Source organism: Phyllostomus discolor (assembly GCF_004126475.2).
Source record: "Phyllostomus discolor isolate MPI-MPIP mPhyDis1 chromosome 15 unlocalized genomic scaffold, mPhyDis1.pri.v3 mPhyDis1_scaffold_1, whole genome shotgun sequence".
Lineage (NCBI taxonomy): Eukaryota > Metazoa > Chordata > Mammalia > Chiroptera > Phyllostomidae > Phyllostomus > Phyllostomus discolor.
The window spans coordinates 244937-256146 of NW_023397489.1; the positions used below are offsets into that span (position 1 = coordinate 244937).

The following is an 11210-nucleotide window of genomic DNA, read 5'->3' on the forward strand; positions in this document are numbered from 1 at the left end:
TTTTGCACACTCTGGCATTTTACTGTTAACTATTGTTCCAGAAGTTGAAGACTCCAGACTAACTACAGATGACTGGTTCAATTTTAGTTTCTAGATCCTCCCATCACCAGGTTTAACTTGCCAATCTTTAGTCATTCATAACATATTTATGGATACACATTACATTTTAGGCATTGAGTAAAGGCCTAGGCACACAACACCAATAAAGTGTGGTTGCTATTATCACAGATGGATTTATTGGACAACTTGCATGTGTCACCTGTTTTAAATTCAATTTAATGTTTTCAAACAATGTTATGAGTGATGTTTCCTTATCCTCACTTTACACATTAGCATTCAGGAGCTCAGAGAATGTAGAGGATTTGCCCAAAGCTCCAGTGCTAACTTCAGTCTCAGCTTAGCCCAAATCCAGGCCCATCCAAAGTCCACTGCACATACCTAGGTCATACTTATCAGACCTTTTGTAGGACTTAGAAGAACTAACATTTCCAAATTATGTTTTCTTACCTGATTTTCATGTAGTGTGCTTTCCAAAGGCATGTGCTTCTCTAGGAGGGGACATTCGTTTCTGGGCATGCTCTGAGTCACTTGCAGTCATCAAGTTTCCTGTTTCTGACAACTCCTTCAAACTATATTCATCTCTTAATGGCACCCTGGATGCTGCCTTCAGTGTAAGAGTCACATATTAAAAGATAACATGTATTTAATTTTTTAAGTCTTCTGATGCATTTTAAATTCATGTCTTTAATACTTTGAGTCTTGGAGATACCTAGGGAGTATGAGTATTAGAGGGGATGGGGCCAGTGTGGGTAATGAATCCAAGATTAGAACTCACACTTTATGGCTGGTTTCTTTCAACTGTCTCTATAATGTTGAGAGTGAAGGGTAAGGCTGTACCAATAGTTAGTTGTCTTCAGTTTCCTGATATATAACATGCTAGTGTTTAATGTTACAGTGAACGTGCAATTAAATATTCTTGACCAAAGTGTTCTTTGAATTGTGTAATACGGTTTGAATGTGAGATTACAGTCCTGCGATCAGTTTTCCCCTCAGCTCTCTCCATATTTAAAATGTCACAGAAATTACCTTCAGTGTTCATCGATCATCTTCTAGTTTAACTTGTAATTGTGAAGTCATTCATTCAGCAAACATTTGGGGGCCCTCAGGGGCCCTGATCTGGGCCTGTGACCCCCAGGAAGTCTCAGGCATGAACCATACCCTCAAAGAGCTCACAAGGCAGAGTTAGGCAGCCTGAACAAATGATTCTAACAGGATGAGAGTGGCCTCATTGGAACTCAGAGAAAGAAGCGGTTTCTTCACCCTATAAGCAATGGCATTTGAAATGAGCTCCAGACAGATGAGTTTCTGTTGAAGAGTGTATAACCTTTATGAACACCTCAAGGCATTTTATTATTTGTTGTTTCTCAGTCATGAAATCTGAAGCTCCTCAGGGGTGGGAGATGCTCTTTGATTAGAGTGGGAGGCTCTGATCCGAGGATTTTACATTCTTCTTCACCTGGGGCCATCCATGTACCAATTGCCTACACATTGTACGTTTTCCTTAATCAGAGGGTCTTAGTGCATCTCTCACTTCAGCATAGCAGAAAACTTGGTTGAAACCGTCACTCAGGTGAATGGTGTAATGACATATGGATAAGACAATGTAAACTCTAGAAAACTATGAACGTTTCATTTTTTAATTTTGAAACATTTTTTTTTTTATTATTTTGAGAGAGGGGAAGAGTGGGAGAAAGAGAGGAAGAGAAAGATCGATGTGAGAGAGAAACCTTGATTAGTCGCCTCTCACACACACTGGAACCGGGAACCTGGCCCACAACCCAGGCATGTGCCCTGAGCAGGAATCAAACTGGCAGCCTTTCCCTTTGTAGGATGACACCCAACTGAGTTGTAGTGTCCAGGGTAAAACCATGAAAGTTTTAATGAGTTTGTAAGTGGTTTAGAGAAGCAACTATGGGTTAGATTGCACCATCACTCATACTGTGATCTTAGACATCTAGTCAGGCATTTCTGTATCTCTGAAAGCTCACTTTCCTCATCATAAATGGTGACAGTTCTAGTCCATACCTCATCAGATTGTTGTAATGTTTAAGTGAGTTTATTCATATAGAACTCTTAAAGTCTGAAACAGTGTGAGAATGAAACAAATGATAGTTACTATTGTTGCTGTAGTTGTTAACTAACAAGATGATGATGAGCCCTGGCTGGTGTGGCTCAGTGGACTGAGCAGTGGCCTGCAGACTGAAAGGTCACCAGTTCCATTCCCAGTCAGGGCACATGCCTGGGTTGCGGAGCAGGTCCCCCACATTGGGGGCATGTGAGAGGCAGCCTATTCATGTTTCTCTCCCTCTCATTCTCCCTCCATTCCCCTCTCTCTAAATAAATTGATAAATAAAATCTTTAAAAAAGAATGATAATGTTGGACAGTGTGTGGAAGAGACAGGAAAGGAAGGTGGCAGTTCCTAGGATACTTTCTGCAGTTTCCTACTCTTACCTGCATTTCTATCCACGAGGAAAATGTTCTTGTCAACAGGATTTGGGGAATACTCACCTTCCGGTGTTTACTCTGTTCCTTTCTGAAGGCCACTCCAGAAGGTTTGACTGAAAGATGACGAGAAATCGGCATTTTGGTTGGTGAATGTTTCCAAAATCTGGAGATGCTTATTAGGGACACAGAAGTCTGAATGAGAGCAGTCCAAGAACAATCCCAGGATGGCTGGAAAATGTTTGCTGAGGTATCATTAAGGCCTCTGGTTCTATCGGGGCCATCCACTCATTTCATTAGAATGATAAAAAAATTAGACAAAGTGTCATCTATGCTTCCTCCTATGTCCATAAAGCATCTATTACATTTATTAAAAAATACATTGGCCTCTCCTGACAAAAATGTAATAGAAGTAACTGCACAGAAACTCCATGTCTTCAACATAACCCTTCCTCCATCCTGTTTTCTTCATTCACACTGGCCTTGTCGGGGCTAACGCACCAGGACCACCCAGCCTCCTTTCTCTGGTATCCTGCCCCCCGGGCACATACTGGCCACCCACGCCCTTCCTTAATCATTAGACTCTGGTCATCACCCACAGTCTGTTGACCACAGAAACAGAATTCTGGTCAAGTTGAAGATCACATCTTGACTTCAGCTGTGTTTCAACCCCAGACCCATGAAAGTGGACTGACCCCATCCACCGAACACTCACAATACTGGACAGAATAGCACCACGGCCGACATGAGGAAACGATACAGTGATCAACCCCTCCAGACCCTGGCCCTCCCCCAGCTCCCATCATCACCACGGTTAACACTGCTCCCTGTCCATCTGTCTCCGTGCAGGCCATCGTGCAGCCAGGTGTGGGGACCCTCCTCACCGGCCAGACCTGCCTCCCTCTCTTGTGCTGACAATTATTTTAATTAGTTATTTCTTCACTTGTATGTTCTTATACATTTACTGCTTATTAATGCATCTATAAATATATGTATGATTATGTTGCACAGGTGAAAGTTGACGGGAACAGCCCCTCACTGTACGATACACTGTTGTGCATCTTGCTTGTTCACTGGACAGGCAAACCCTGTTCCCTGGTTATGTCCTGAGATGCCGCCTGACCTAAACCAGGTCTGAGTCAGGAGGCAGCTCTGGCTCCTCCTGCCCCTCACCTTGCTGCTTTGGAGCCCGTTCTTCTTCTTCAGGGTCCTCAGGGTCCCCCTCCTGGAGCCCGGTGGCCTGCCCGTGGTGGTGACACAGGAAAGCCGGTCTCGGGGCCCTGAGACCTGGAAAGAGACAAAACCTTTGTCCTGAAGCAGAGAGCGTGGAGGAGGAACAAGCACCGGGAAGCCCGTGGGACTGGCTCCCATGGGATGGGAGAGTCTACAGCCAGTTGCCCTGAGCCCCCCACCACCAGCCCCGCTGTGATCCTCTGATGCGAAGGAGCAACTCGCCCCCCCCCCCCCCGTCGGTGTCCATGCGGGAGGGAGCTGCAGGGGGTCGGAGCCACCTGAGTCGGAGCCAGCCCAGCAGCCTGTCGGGTCTCCAGGCCCCCGGGGCCCAGTGCCTGCACAGGCGCTACCTGGGCTGATGAGCACGTCCAAGGTCCTCTTCTCGTTCCACTACCGGCCTTTCTCCCAGTCTCCCATCTCTGCCCCCTCCTCCCTGGAGAAGTAGAGGGAAGAGTCTGTCAAAGCTTCTCCGGCCTGGAGAGGAGAGTGGAAACACCAGTAACTCAGTGATGCGAGTGAGAACTCGCGGCAGGCCTTCCCTGCCCCCGGGTGCAGGGAGCGGGCAGGGCCGCGGTGGTCTCTGTGCCACAAGGGCCGAGCCCCTGTCTCAGACGAGACCCGAGTCCCTAAGTGGCTGTTCCTCTGGGGTGTGTCCCGGGGGCTGCTCGCACGCTGGGCCTCCTCCCGCTTCCCTGACCGGCCCTGCCCCGCGGAGTCCCGCCTCTCCCACCAGCGCTCCGCACGCGCACAGCGAGGGTCACCCCAGCGAGGGTCTCCCCGAGGGCAGGGTGTCTGCGGAGCTCTGTCCCCGCGCTCCCGTCTACCCGTCAGCTCACCTGAGGCGTCGGCCCCGCTCGCCCCGCTTCTCCCTCAGGGCGCTGCTGTGGCCCCCGTGGGGGTTCATGGTGTCCGAGCCCCCAGTCCTAAGCGCCTGTGGAAGGAGGAGGCGCTGACGGGGCCGAACGCCTTTCTCCCGGGTGGCAGGGAGCCCGGAGAGGGGAACGGGCCTTGTGGGAGGAGGAGCTGGAAGGCCTGGGGCCGTGCTGCCTGCAGACCCGCCCCAGGTGGGTGCCCTGGGGAACCCCCTCAGGCTCAGCAGGCCAGCACAGTGTCTGAGGGGCCCCATCCGCAGGGCAGGCCTGTGGGGGCACCAGGAAACACGCTTTTCCCAGGTAAGGGCACGGAGTTGCCCCCTGGGGTCTGGAGAAGCCTGCACATAAGGCTCGCTGAGGAAGGAGCACCTTCTTTCTTTCTGCTGCGTGGAATTCCACTGTGTAAATGTACCATAGTTTTTTGATCCATTCATTCACTGGTGGGCACCTAGGTTGCTTCTTGGCTATTGCAAATTGTGCTGGTATGAACATTGGGGTGCATGGGTACTTTTGGATTGGTGTTTCACGGTTCTTAGGATATAATCCTAGCAGTGGAATTGCTGGTTCAAAAGGCAGATCGATTTTAAGTGAAATGGATCCATTTTCTGAGGAAATTCCATACTGTTTTCTATAGTGGTTGTATCATTTTGCAATTCCACCTACAGTGACTGCACTAGGGTCCCTTTTCTCCACAACCTCTCCAACACTTGTTGTCTGTTGCTTTGTTTATGACGGCCATTCTGATGGGTGTGAAGTGGTATCTCGTTGTGGTTTTAATTTGCATCTCTCTGTTAGTGATACTGAGCATCTTTTCATGTGTCTCTGGACCCGCTGTATGTCCTCCTTGGAGAAGTGCCTGTTCAAGTCCTTTGCCCATTTTGTAATTGGATTGCTTGTCTTCTTAGAGTGCAGTCATGTGAGTTCTTTATATATTTTGCAGATTAAACCCTTGTCTGAGGTATCACTGGCAAATACGTTTTCCCATATGGTTGGTTCTCTTTTTATTTTAATACTGTTTTCTTTAGCTGTGCAGCAGCTTTTTCTTTTGATGAGATCCCATTTGTTTGTTCTTTTCATTATGTCCCTTGCTCTAGGGGACAGATCAGTGAAAATGTTGCTGTGTGAAATATCTGAGATTTTCCTGCCTATGTTCTCCTCTAGGACTTTAATGGTATCATGGTTATATTAAAATCTTTTATCCACCTTGAATTTATTTTTGTGTATGGTGTAAGTTGGTGCTTGAGTTTCGTTTTTTTGCACGTAGCTGTCCAGTTCTCCCAACACCATTTGTTGAAGAGGCTATTATTATTCCATTTTATGTTGCTGCCCCATTTGTTGAATATTAATTGACTGTAGATACTTGGGTTTCTTTCTGGGCTCATTATTATGTTCCATTGGTCCATGTGCCTGTTTTTATGCCAAGTATCAGTCTGTTTTGATTACAGTGGCTTTATAATACAGTTTGGTGTCAGGTATTGTGATCCCTTCTACTTTGCTCTTCTTTCTCAAAATGCAGCAGCTCTTTGGGGTCATTTATGGTTCCATATAAATTTTTGAAGTGTTTGTTCTATGTCTGTGAAATATGCCATTGGTACTTTAATAGGTACTGCATTGAAAGTGTAAATTGCTTTGGGTAGTATGGACATTTTGATGATGTTAATTCTTCCAATCCATGAACGTGGTATATGTTTCCATTTGTTTCTTTGAATTGTTTCTTCAGCGTTGTATAGTTTTCTGCATACAGGTCTTTTACCTCCTTGGTTAGGTTTATTCCTATGTATTTTAATTTTCATTTTGCTATATCAAATGGGATTTTTTTTCTTGATTTCGGCTTTGCTGTTTCATTGTTGGTATACAAAATATCTTTGAGTTTTGGGTATTGACTTTGTATCTCACTGTTTTCCCAAATTCATTTATTAGGTCGAGCAGTTTTTTTGGCAGAGTCCATAGGATTTTCTATGTACAGTATCATGTCATCTGCAAACAATGACAGTTTTGTTTCCTCCTTTCCGATTTTGATGCCTTTTATTTCCTTTTCTTGTCTGAACACTGTGGCTAAAACTTCCAATACTATATGGAATAGAAGTGGTGAAATTGAACAACCTTGTCTTGTTCCTGATCTTAGTGGAAAACATTTTCGTTTTTGCCCATTGAATATGATGTTGGCGGTAGGTCTCTCATTTATGGCCTTTATTATGTTGAGGAATGCTCCCACTATTCCCACTTTGCTGAGTGTTTTTATCATACATGGGCGCTGTACTTTATCAAATGCTTTTTCCTCATCTATTGGTATGATCATGTGATTTTTGTTCTTTTGTTTATGTGATGTATTACATGTATTGATTTGTGAATATTTTACCATTTTCACATCCCTGGGATGAATTCCACTTGGTCTTGGTGTATGATCTTTTTAATGTATTGTTGGATGGAGTTTGCCAATATTGTGTTGAGGATTTTAGCATCTATGTTCTTCACTGGTATTGGCCTGAAGTTTTCTTTCTTTGTTGTGTCTTTATCTGGTTTTGGCATTAGGATGATGCTGGTTTCATAAAAAGAGTTTGGGAGTTTTCCATCATTTTGGAATTTTTGTAGTAGTCTGTGAAGGATAGGGGTTAGCTCTTCCTTAAATGCTTTGTAGAATTTCCTGTGAAACTGTCTGGTCCAGGGCTTTTGTGTGTGGGGAGTTTTTGGATTACCACTTCAATTTCATCAGCTGTTATTGGTCTGTTCAGGCTTTCTGCTTCTTCTTCATTGAGTTTTGGAACATTGTATTTTTCTAGAAATTTGTCTATTTCACCTAGGTTTTCAAATTTCTTGCCATACAGTTCTTCATAGTAATTTCTTGCAATCCTTTGTATTTCTGTGGTGTCAGTTTTAATCTCTCCTATTTAATTTCTGATTGTGTTTACTTGGGTCCTCTCTCTTTTTTTCTTGACGAGCCTGCTTACAGGCTTGTTGATTTTGTTTATCTTTTCAAAGAACCTGCTCCTGGATTCAATGATCCTTAGATTCATTGTGCTTTTAGTCTCTCTGTCATTTAATTCTGCTCTGGTCTTGGTTACTTCCTCCCTTCTAGTTGCTCTGGGCTGTCTTTGTTGTTATTCCTCGAGTTCCTCTAGGCATAGGGTTAGGCTGTTTGTTTGAAATGTTTCTAACTTTTTTGGGTATCCCTGTATCACTGTGAACTTCCCTCTCAGGACTGCCTTTGCTGTGTCCCATAAGTTTTGGATTATTGTGAGTTCATTTTCATTTGTTTCCAGAAAGTTTTTGATTTCTTCCCTAATTTCACTCTTGACCTGTTCATTGTTTAATAGCATGCTATTCAATCTCCATGATTTTGAGTAGTTGCCCCCCCCCCCCCCTTGGGGTTGGTTTCTAGTTTCAGTCCCTTGTGGGTGGAGAATATGCTTGGTATGATTTCAATTTTTTTGAATTTGTTGAGGCTTCTTTTGTGTCCTATCATGTGGTCTAGCTTTGAGAATATTCCATGTGCATTTGAAAAGAATGTGTATTTAGTTCCTTTGGGATGGAGGGCCCGGGCTCTCTATATATCAGTTAAGTCCATTTCATGTAGGGCATTGTTCAATGCCACAATATCTTTGTTGATATTTTGATTTGAAGATCTTTCCATTTTGGACAGTGGGGTGTTAAAATCCCCTACTATAATTGTGGTGCTGTCAATATGTTTCTTGAAGTCCTCTAAGGTTTTCTTTTTGTATTTGGGTGCTCTTATATTGGGTGCATATATATTTACAATGTTTAAGTCTTCTGGGTGGAATCTTCCTTTGAGTATTATGTAGTGACATCTGGGTCTCTCTTTAGACCCTTTTTTGAAGTCTATCTTGTCTGATATGAGTCTTGCTACCCCAGCTTTTTTTTCCCATCTGTGTGCTTGGAAAATTTGTTTCCAACCCTTCACGTTCAGTCTGTGTAGGTCTTTTTTTGCTAGGGTGGGTCTCTTGTAGGCAGCATATGTGTGGATCATCCTTTCTTACCCATTCAGCTATACTGAGTCTTTTGACTGGAGTATTTAACCAATTTATGTTTAAGGTTATTATTGATAGGTACTTACTCATTATCATTATCGTACCTGTGTTCCTCTCTCTCTCTCTCTCTCTTCCTTCCTTTCCTTAAAGCAGTCAATTTAGCATCTCTTGCAGAGCTGGTTTGGTGGAGGTGTATTCTTTTAGACTTTTTTTGTGTGTATCTGGGCAGCTCCTTATCTGGCCTTCTCTCTTGATTGGACCATTGCTGGGTAAAAGACCCTTGGCTGCAGGCCTCTGGTTCTCATTACTTGGAATATTTCTTGCCATTCTTTTCTGGCTTGGAGGGTTTCCATGGTGAAGTCAGCTGCTAACCTTATCAGGGCTCCCTTGTATGTTACTTCCTGTTTCTCCCTTGCAGCCTTTAAGATTTTCACTTTATCTGGGAATTTTGCCATTTTAATTATGATGTGCCTTGAAGTGGTCCTCTTTGGGTTACTCTTGATTGGGACTATCTGTTTCCTGGATTTGTATCACTTTTTCTCTCATCAAACTAGGGACGTTTTACATCATTACTTTTTCAAATAGGCTTTCTATCCCTCACTTCTCTTCTCCTTCTCTTTATCCCTATTATATGGATATTATTTTGCTTCATATTGTGTTGCATTTCTCTTAATTCCTCTGCATTCTTTCTGAGCTTCTTTTCCTTTTCTTGATCTTTCTGGTTCTTTTTTTTTCTACTTTGTCCTTGAGCTCACTGATCTGATTTTTTGCTTCATTGAGCCTCCTTTTGATTCCTTCTACTATGTTCTTCAGTTCAGAAATTGTATTCTTCATTACCTCTTGACCCTTGTTGATAGTTTCTGTTTCCTTTTCTATGTTGATATAGTTTGGAGTGAGTTCACTGTAGTTTCCCTGTAGTTTCTCATAATTCTCTGTGAGCTCATTGAGCTTCCTTGTAGCCATTGCTTTGAACTCAATATCTGATAGTTGAGTTACCTTATTTCATTTAGCATTCTTTCTGAGGCTTTCTCCTTTCCTTTCATTTGGGGATTGTTTCTTTGTCTTCCCATTGCTTGTGAGACTCCTCTTGTTAGCTTCAGCTTCTTCAATTGATCTGTTGTGGCTCCTTGGGTTTACGGTGTGAACTTCTGTGGTAAAATACCTGTGAGACTCAGTGATGCAGTCTCCTTGATGCCCCGAATTCACTGGTCTTGGGCTGTCATTTAAGTTGGCTCTGTGTTTGTCTTTGTTTTAATTGTTGCTGGGTCTTTCATTGGTGGGTCCTTCCCCCCAGCTGGTTAACTGAGGGTCAGTCTGTCCACCATCTCTTGTATTTTATTGTTCTAATGAGGGCAGTTTATGTAGAAGCTACTTCTTCTGCGTGCCCAAGGTTTTGGGGATTCTCTCTTGCTCTTGTTCAGCTGTTTGTTCTCGGTAATTGCTCCACTATTTAGTTGTACTTCCAGATAGGTCCTGGATTGAGGTTAGTGTGGCTTCCATTCCCTCCTTCCCCTTCTTCTGATGTTACCTGTTGGTGGTTCCTTTGTTGTTGAATTTCTTCTTCCAGTGGGCACCCTGGTGTTCACAGGTTCCGCCTACTCTTCTCTGTGATCAGTGGGAGGGGGAAGGCAAAATGGCTTAAGACAGTAAGAGGGTATTCTATGATATTTACAGTAGGAACTGGTAGAGAAGAGATAGAAGATCCTTTGGCTATGTATAGTGTTAACCATGATATTCCACCCAACTAGCCAGTTTTTAGGCAGGATGGAAAGAAGATAAGACTCGTGTTGGGGAGGGAAGGTTTGTGAGTGCGATCTAGAAGCCAGTGACGTTGTGGGAGGTCAGATTCTGAGGTAAGGTGAGAGTAAAGCATAGTAAATAGATGTAGTGTGTGAGAGAATAGAGTGGACCACTACAGTAATAGACTTCAGGAAACCATGAAGTGGGCTAAGACCTGGGAGGAGTATTGTGTAGTATTTATAATTGTATGGAACAGCTATTACTTACAATAATATCAGAGCAAGAATCATATGACACAATCTATGTGATGTGGGTAACAAAAATAGGCAGTATAGGACCTTGACTAGAGTGCTAATGGAACACAAGTGAAGTGAAGGGCAGTGAATTAGCAATACACTATGAAAGAGAAATAGGGGCAACCTGTAAAATGATACAATGTAACCAAGCAAGCAAAGAAGATTAAACAGAAAGATGAGGAACACACAAATACTATTAAAATAAAAGATGTAAAAATAATTTAAAAAATAGTAACACAAATATGCAATAATGTGAAGGTTCTCTGTAATAGCAAAGTAAAATTTGTCTCACTGTCTCAGTTGTTGAGATGCCCCCTCTTTGGGTCCAACTCTGGTCTTTTCACAGATCCAAGTTTTTTCGTCTCACTTGTGGGTTATTAAAAAAAAAAGTAGAAGGAAGAAAGACAAGATAAAATTGGAAAGAAAGGAAGAAGGGATAAAACAAGAAGGAAGGAGAGAGAGATGAAAAAGGAATTCAGAGATAAAAAATAATAAAAATTAAAAAATAAATAATTACTTAAACACACATTAAAAAACCCCTTGCTGGTTTCAAACTGGCCACTGGTTTTTCTGTTGCTGC

General features: G+C 43.2%; 1 pseudogene; it reads right to left on the bottom strand.

Annotated features, from left to right (window-relative positions):
- LOC114489310 overlaps positions 1 to 4774 on the bottom strand; it is a 71683-nt pseudogene extending 66909 nt beyond the window's left edge.
- Between the last annotated feature and the right edge of the window lie 6436 nt (positions 4775 to 11210).